This window comes from Musca vetustissima, unplaced genomic scaffold (genome assembly GCF_032173495.1).
Source record: "Musca vetustissima isolate MV318-11 ecotype Yass unplaced genomic scaffold, APGP_CSIRO_Mvet_v1 utg14404, whole genome shotgun sequence".
Taxonomy (NCBI): domain Eukaryota; kingdom Metazoa; phylum Arthropoda; class Insecta; order Diptera; family Muscidae; genus Musca; species Musca vetustissima.
Window position 1 is genome coordinate 100783 of NW_026888788.1, and position 9908 is coordinate 110690.

Below are 9908 nucleotides of genomic sequence, written 5' to 3' on the forward strand. Positions count from 1 at the left end.
TCTTCTTGTCTGTGGCCACATTCAAATATATTTTCCAAATCAACGAATATCTTCTAATGTCACCACACATTGGCACAAAGCTTTTGCCAGAGCTTTATCAAGCGAAAAGTTTTGCTATTGTGTGTCGTTTCGTTTCCATAGCGTTGTGTTTGAACTTTCTGTGCAAAAAGAAAACGCTCTAAGAAATTGCCACCAAACGATGAACTATTCGAAACTTTTTTTCTTAGTTTATTTGCATGCGGCGAGCGAGCGTTACGGTTAAAAAAGACAAATTCGAAGGCGGCAACGAACAAAAAACGCGATTCTAGTCAAAGTCAATTTGCTGGCTGTTGGAGATTATTTTTAAATTTTTATACATATTTTTACGGAAAAACAACCAACGACAAACATAAAAATAAAATTAATATATACAAATTTGCAACAAAATATTAGCTATAGAAAAAGTGTTTTTTTTTTTTGATACATAATTTTGTTGTTTACCCAGGTGTGTGGTGCAAGAAAAAAGTAAAAAAATAAACAAAATAAATATTTAAAAAATAATTAAATAATACCATAGTGTCATTTTTTTAACAACAAAATAAATTTGATTCTCTTTCGTTTTATTTATTTTTTCGACGTACAAAGTTGTCACTACCTCCCTCTTTCCCTGCATCGCAACAAGAAAACGTGAAGAATCCGGAAAATGGCCTGCTCAACGAAAACGCTGAAATTCTTTAGCATCAAATGGGATGTAATCTATGCGGTAAGTACTCGACTCCTTAGCCTGCCGCCACCCACCGTTCGCCCGCAATTTTTTGGCGGCATTGTTGCTGTTGTTGTTAAGAGACTAATATTACCACCAACCAACAGCCGCAAACATCGCCATAAAGTCCATCACTCGACTAGATGTGTTCATCACTTATTTTAGTCTGGCCTTTTGGGAAACGTGCATTTGAAAATCACCAACTAGCCGTCAAGTCGGTCCATTGATGAAAATTCAAAATGTCGTTGATGTTGTTGTTTTTATGATTTGCAGCTTTGGATAATTATTTTAATATATGTATGTCAAATATGTATATACATGTACATATTTATATACACTTGTTTGTAAAATTATTTGTTTTTACTTTATTTTGTATTTACAATATTAAATGTGCAAGTGGTCATAGACATGGATCTTCATTTTGAACGACCACAACAACAAGAAACTCAAAAACAACAACACAGTCAACACTATTCGAGTATTTGTTTACATTTGTATAGTACAGACATACATAGTTCGTAGAGATCTACATAGATCGACAGACGTTTCAGATACTTCAAGTTTATCGAACAAAGTGCACACGGGTTTATGGCGAATATTTTTGGCATGAATTGGGCCATAACAGAAATATGCTAAAATATTGTGTCTAAACAAATGTATTAGGGTGGATCACACAGGAGTGCGGTAGAAAAATAATAATTTACAAAAATACTTGGGAGAACGAAATTAGGTTGTGGGACCGAATAGAATAGAATATGTGTACTCCCACATTGAAAAAACAAAAATTAAAACATAGAAAATTTCAAATCCAAAAAAAAAAAACTATGACCTAAAAACAAAACATGAATCGGAACATAACCTAATTAAGCCCATAGATAAAGTATTGTCCAATGATACTGTGCCTTTGGAATTGTTTCGGGGTCAGGATATTTTGATTATCATAATATACCACATTGTTCTCCAAAATCACTGAAGGTGCCTATTGTACTGACGGCTTCAGGAGAGCATGTACGATAGGCTCTAGTTACCACGATATATATTTCATTCTGTTTCCAACATGTCGATATATTTGCCAGAGACCCCAGATTGGATCGGAGTAAAATTTTATTTCCATTCCAGTCACGATGAAGATTGTAGTATTTAAAATAGAGCTTTGTTGGTCCACTTTTTGATATAGCCTCATTTTTGATATTTTGAAGGATTTTGCGGCATTTTCAATCGAAGATGCTGAAGAATTAGAAAAATTTTTGCCAAAAATTTATATTTAGCCATTATCGAAAGCCATTTGAAATTTGGGTGGAGTTTGCAGTATTTAAAACGGAGCTTTGATATTTTGTCCATATATTTATGTTGCACCTAGGATGTTTGTTATAAAATAAGGAATATTTTATTGTGGTATAGCCCCCATATATCGGTACCTTCAAATATTCGAAATTTGGGGAACATAGGGACGTTTCTCAATTGAAATTTGGTAGTTTGGGTCCTCAACAGTACTGCTCCATACTAGAAATTATCAATATTGAACAAAGTTTCGGGATAGCACCCTTATAACGATACCTCCCATTTTTCGATATAAAAGATTTTTGCAAACTTTCCAACTAAATTTGCTGTAATTTTGTATTTTGAATTCTAATTGGGTAGCAAATCTGCCTACCAGAAACTATCAATCACAATACCTCCCAAGTTTTTGTAATATGGGGAGTACGGGCTCGTCCCCGCTGAATTTAGACCCCATATAACTGTATTTTGAGGATTTCAGATATTTTTCTACTCGTCACGCGTCGTTTTCTCCTGGAAGCTCCGATCAAGTTTAGGCATCTGAAATAGTTTTAGGCAGAACAATTTAGCAGCACCATCTTAGTCTATGAAGATATTTTATATACATATCGAGATTTCTTACAATTTCGGGTAAACCTGTGCCTGCAGAGTTTTCATTTTCGGTTGCCTACCATTTTATTATTGAGTTGCTAGAATCTAATTTTATTTTAATTTGGTTGGAATCGAATTCATTTCTATTGAACCTGGCTTCTATTTCGAAACATATTAACCGTAATATAAAAAAAAAAACAAAATATTTAATACTACATTTTAATTTACATTTTCTAACCACTGTACAAATTAGCTTAAAGTCAATTATTGTCAATAAGTAACTAACAATGTAGCTATCACAACGACAACAACAAAAAGACACACGGTGTGTATTCAGAAAAGAGTTGTAACATAATCGGACTTCAAAGTACCCAACTACCTCCGCCCACCTCTACCACCAGGTTAGGTTATTTTACAAATCATTGAAGAATTTCATTCAAATTTATAGTTTTATAGCTATTTGATTGTCGTTGTTGCTGTAAAATAGTTTGTTTTTGACTTTTTCTAAATTATCCAACTTGCCTTGACTGGTTTATTGTCCATAAAAAATTATTTAAAATTGCAAAGCTAAGGAAAATTATGAAATGTAAATTTTCAATGCTACGATGTATTTTTTTGTGAGAGGTGGTTATGCCGTTACATACTCGATGTTACAAACTATGACAATAGGAGTAACTTTTATACATTTTTTACCATAAAATGGATATTAAAAAAAAGGTTTCATCATCGTCTAGACCACATTTTGTGACTATCAGTCATAACTGTGTCTGGAATTATTATATTTCATTTTACCATATCAAAATTGATTCGGTTCGCCAAGATACAACATATTTGTTGTCAGTACCAGTCCACATTTTCTTATTAGCCTCATATAATATCTGTCATAAGGAGGAGTGTATATAAAATTAGGTTTTAATACCCTATGTAAAATATATATATCAATAATATGTAATATATATCAATATATATAGAATAAAATTCTATGCCGATTTAGTCGTGCATATGTGTGATGATATGAGTTGAAAATTGGAATTGGATCGGTCCACTGTTGGCCAAAACTACAGAAACTGAAATTGTAAACTGAATAAATAACCTGTACTTTTTTTTAAAATAAAGTTATAGTTAAATTTTGTTTAGAAATATGTTTTGAAATAAAAAATATTTTATGGAAAACTAAATTGACCCAATTCTTGCATGGTCAAAACTAAAGCAACTTTTTGATTTTTTCTTATAAATAAGCAAATTTTTTCCTAGTAATCGACAGCATTACCATTATTTTTCATTACGGGAGCATATCTACGATCCATTAGATCAATAAAATACTCAATTTGATCCTGGGGTATACTACAAAGATTTTTCTATAGGTTAAATATTTGATGATTGTGTTGGTGATTATAAAACTCTGATTTTGACTCCCGCAACCAATCTTTGACATGTTTTGGTGTATGTTTGGAGGTTATTGTCAAGCTGAAACACCCAAACAAGCGGCATATTTTCTTCAGCGAAGGGAACCACAGCTTTTTCCCAATACATTTGTATAAACAATGTATTGAGCCTTTGATATTTAACATTAATTCATCCGAGAGCATAATATTTCTCGTTTTCTTTTCAAAAATTAAAGAACTTTCTTGATAGTTTCCGGTCATGTGGACCCACTACCATAGCTCGTCCACGATAATCATCTTACCAATTCCGTTGAAGTACGAACTGATCTCATTTTGCAGCCTTCCTCCGTGATGAACGTTCACTATAGATTTATTTTCATAAAACCGACTTCTAATTCGAGAAATTGCGGATTTATTTATGGAGTGTTTCTCCAAAATTCGCTTTTTTCATAATCGCTGGTAATTAGCTGTGTACTGTATTTTTTCTTAGCCATGTATTTTTTTGGCAGTAAGTCAAAATTTAAAACCAGGCTCATGTTACTGTAATAAAATTAAAAATGATCTATACGAGTCGAATTTGGTGTAGAAACCAAAAACACAGTAATATAAAGGTAAAATAAATAAAATTTTAGAGTTAATCTGTTTGTACTGTAGAGATGCTTTAGTTTTGTCCAAGCAAAAATTGAGACTATTCCTTTATTCATAAATTGATATTTATTTCAAAATGGATTTTGCTTTAATGATTTCGTTTTTTATGTGAATAAAGTTCCCGAATTAAAACTAAAAAAAGAACGAAAACGATATATTTATTTTTGAAACAGTTATGCAGCATTTATTAACCTTGCAATTTCAGTTGCTTTAGTTTTGACCACCAGTGTACATATATTCATTTAAAGTGATATTAAATTAACAAAAGGTGCACCGTATTATTTTTGGCAATTTCCGTAATGGCCATATTTCACTACATACTTAACCACAAAGTGAATTGATTTTTATTGGCCTAATTTATTGAAAGATTTGTGTGACATTTAATAAAGCTTTAGTTTCAGTTTCAAATATCAAATATTATTTAGAACATTTATAGAAGTGTGCTCGTCTTCCGGATCGAACCACGCACTGTGCTAAATTATCATCGATTAGTCACATAATTATGCAAATAATGCGTGTCACTTAACGATTCATGTTTTTGTGTTGGTTTGTTTATTTGTTCGTTCGATCCCACCTACGAACGGAACAAAGAACATCACTACTGTGCATCGCTACAGCCAACATGTTTGCCCACCTAAAAATCTATTCGAGGCGGTTGCACCCAAATAAAGATGTTCAACAAGTGGAAGTTATTTGAAGAAATATACATATATAAAATATTGAACAAAACACGACGAAACTCATTCATTCATTTAGACTTTCCTTCGCCCAGCAACTAAACATGTGTGGTTGTTGTTGTTGCTGTGACTTAAGGTGTTGTCAGAAATTCACACCAAATCAATTTAAATGTTTGTTTCTGGTTTTATTTATTTCATCAATAATTAAATTTGAATTTTTTGTATTTATTTTGCTTTTGAATATAATGGCATGCCACAACATGATTGTGTTTCAAATTAAAACATTATTTAAATGGTCGTGACTGTGAAGAAAATTATTCGAAATTTGTAAGAAAAACATTTGCTATGTTGTGATGGAGGGGTTTTAATGCTAGCGAGCTGATTGATTTTTATATCATACATACATCAACACACAAATTCGATAAAATGCCTTTGGGTATATCGGCGACATTAGCTTGTTGCTAAATACACTTATTTAATTGTAGAATATTGAAGATTAAAGGTTTCGTGTGAAAAAAGAGGAAGTAAGAAAATAGAAAATATTATAACGAGATGGAATTGAATTGGAATGTGTTAATGGGTCAGGGATAATATTTATTACAATAAGGTACCGTTTTCACAGCACTTCGAACACTTCTCAAATATTTATGTAAATAAATGTAAAGTTTAATTTGTGAAACAAATAAAACCTAAAAGTATCTTTAAAAGATGGATATTAAATTTGTTCGATTGCAAACCACCAAAGTGATCGTTGTATTTAAGATATTCCTGAAATTTGAAACATGGATTGCTACTCACTTTTGGATTCTCATTAAATAACACATATCTGTATCAAAAATTATTAATATTGACCCAAGTTTCAGGGTCCCATATTTATTAATATTGACCCAAGTTTCAGCGTAGCCCCCTTAAAACGGTACCCTCACTATTGGGTATTTTGGGGATTTTGGACAGGTTTTCCAACCGAATTGGCTGTGATTTGGTATTTTTGATTCTCATTGTATAACACAAATCCGTATTACAAATTATTAATACCGACCGAAGTTTCAGGTTAGCCCCCATATAACGGTAACCCCCAATATTCGGTATTTTGGGGATATTGAACACGTTTTCCAATCGACCTGATTGTTATTTGGTATTTTGGGTTCCCATTGAATAACACATATCCGTACCAAAAATTACTTATATTGACCCAAGTTTCAGGTTAGCTACCATATAACGGTACTCCCCAATACTCGGTATTTTGGGAATTTTGTACACGGTTTCCAACCCAACTGGCTGTTATTTGATTTTTGGGTTCCCATTGAAGAGCACATCTCCGTACTAAACATTATTAATATTGACCAATGTTTCAGGGTAGCTACCATATAACGGTATCACCATATCTCCGCACTAACAATTATTAATATTGACCCAAGTGGGTATTTTGAGAATTTTGGACACGTTTTTTAGCCAAATTGCTTGTCAAGTCTCACTCACAAAGACTATCAATATTGATTTCCGTTTCCCCATAATGAAATGTTAAGAATTTCAATCATCTTTCTTCATGTATTTTTTTTTTCCTAGGAGCCCCCATTAATTTTAGATGTTTTGATTGTCATCCTCATGGCGGAGGGTATAAGAAGTTCGGCCCGGCAGAACTTAGCACTCAAGGCCATTTGTGGGTGTTTTAACATAGAGCCTATAAAATTGTACAACTGAATTTTAGTATTTGTCACATTTTCCAATCAAAATGATTGTAATTTAGCATTCTGAGTTCTTGGTGATACCTAGCTGATTTTTACCCACAGACTATATGTAAGCCTATAAATTCTCCTGACTGACACTCTTAAATGTAGATTTTATTTAACGGAATGGTAAAAATAATGTGCTCTCATGCTCTTTCCGGCGGTATAATATTGAAAATTAAGATCTAATAACATTGTTTCTATCAAGGGGTTTTATTTGGAATCCCAGCATATACACATACGTATACACATTTGTCTATAGTCTTCAGTAAGTAAATGACATAATCGATTCCATTATGCCTGTCGTTCAACAACCCACCACTGATAACGCAAGTTATTAACCCATTTTAGATTTCTATGTCAAGACTGATTAGAAAAAAAAAACAAAAACATTTCGCAAAAACGCCTTGCTAAAGAAGCTCAGAACATTTAGTAACTATGCTGTGCGTAGTGTTTACAAATGGAAAAACAAATATTAAATATTGCGATGATGGAACTACATCACCGACCAATCGATCGATCCGTCTTTCCCATGACACAGTATTTTTTATTAAACATTCAATATCTGTATTCAAGAGTAATATTTATATTTATTTATGATGTTCGCCTCTCTAACTACAACAAATGCTGATAAGATAAATATTAACACACTAAAGCGGAATGGGGGAGATACAATTTTAATGTGTACTGCATGATTAGGTAGGCTTGTATATTCATTGTAATGCCTACATAATTATGACACCTATTTGCCACCAAGGCCCGACAGATGAACAGCAAAAGGCTAGGCAGACATTGCAAAGTGTGACTTTTAAATCCACACCGTCATCGTTACGCTGATCTAGTAGCTTGAGACTAATAGATTCGGTTTCTTGCAACATCACCTGAACTTTTGCATTGCAATTGTCTAAATCAGTTGATTTCAATTAGCATTTGCCCGCTAAGGGAACTTATTTTTTAGAATCGTTTTTTTGTTCGTAAATTTTCATATGGTATCTTAAACGAAATGAATTTCATTCATGATTAGTCAGTCGCTCGTCAAATACATTTGTCATTGACAACTTGCCAAACCTCATAAATCCAATGCGTCGTATGTTTTCAGTAACAGTGTGTGGGGGGAATTTTTGTGGCGCGTCTTAAAACGTTCACCAATTTCCATAGTGGCGTTGTAAGGTTAGCAGTTCGTGTCAGAGCATGTGTGTGTGTGTGTTTCTGCTTGTTTGTGCCCACCTCCATATGTGGAGCATAAAATGTTGTCGTATTCTATGCTATTTTTATTGATTTGTTGTAGTTGCTGATTTTTATGCGACTATTTCATTAGAAGTTGAACTTTTTGCTATTTTCCATATCGTGTTTATGGCGTTTCATTTAGTTCTGCTCGATGGCTGGATGACAGTCTGTCTATTTGGGATTAGTTTTTATTTTGTTAAGAATTCAAGGGCACCATCGATGTAAAAAAAAACACTGACTCGTTTAATATATTTAATGTAGTTCATAAATAGCAGAAATCAAAATATTTTATCGAAAGGGGTAACGTTTTGTTTTGTAAATGGGGAAAATTTTGTTTAATTCCTTGGTGGCACGCAAAATTGTTGAGAAATAAATTAATTATTAATTGTTATGCTTTTTTTGCTAAACGTTCAAGAGATACAATTAATCTGTAGGCAGAAATAATTAAGACAAAACATACTCAAATCATGCACTTAAGTACTTTGAAATATGTCTGTTCATTCCTCTGAAAATATTAGAATGCTTGTTCGACGGGATAATAGGGGGCTATTAATATAGGGGGCTATTAATATAGTGAGATTTGACAGCCAATGAGAATACAAAATTACCAAATTTCAGTTGAAAAACGTGTCCAAAATCCAAAAATATCAAATTACAGCAAATTCAGTTGGAAAACGTGTCCAGAAACCCCAAAATACCGAATATTGGGGACTACCATGAAACATGGGTCAATATTAATAATTTTTGGTACGGAGATGTGTTGTACCATCAAAACCCTAAATAAAAAATTACAGCTAATTCAGTGGAAAAGCGTGCCCAAAGTCCCCAAAATGCCGAATATTGGGGGGTACCGTTATATGAAGCTACACCAATAATATTAATATTAATAATTTTTGGTAGGGATATATGTTATTCAATGAAAATTCAAACTATCCAGCCAATTCGGTTGGAAAACGTGTCCAAAATATCGAATATTGGGGAGAACCGTTATATGGAAGCTACACCAAAACGTGGACCGATATATCCCATTTGCAATACCAGACTGCACTGTTTGTGCAAAATTACAGAGCTCTATCTTAAATATTGCGATCTCTATTGTGATTTCACGGATAGACATACCGACATGTCAAATTAAATATGTGGAATGTATATTTAATACCAGTGTATATTATTATACCATCCATTTGGTGGATGGTATAATAAGGGAGATCTTCTCCAATTGGGTTTATTCTAACGTTATCCATATACTCACAGAGAAACGTGTCGAAATTTGGAAGCGATTGGATTAGTAGTTTTTGAGTAATCGCGGCTTTCAATCGAGTTTGGTATATGCATGCGACTCCTCAATTTCCATCGATATTCAGGGTTATCATAAATGCCTGACTTTCTGAATAAAAAATGTTTTAAATATAGAACATGATCTACTTTTCCAAAGAGGTTGACTTCGTGGAATATGGTGGATGAATTTGTGTTGAAAGCCATGGTTAGAATAAATTTAGGAAGTTTCTGAAGGAAATTGACTTTTTTCGTCTCTCCATTAAATGCCGCATACGGTGTCGACCAAAACCTAAGCACCCCCTCAGCACATTTATACCCTTCACCACACTGTGGTACAGGGTATTATGTCTTTGTG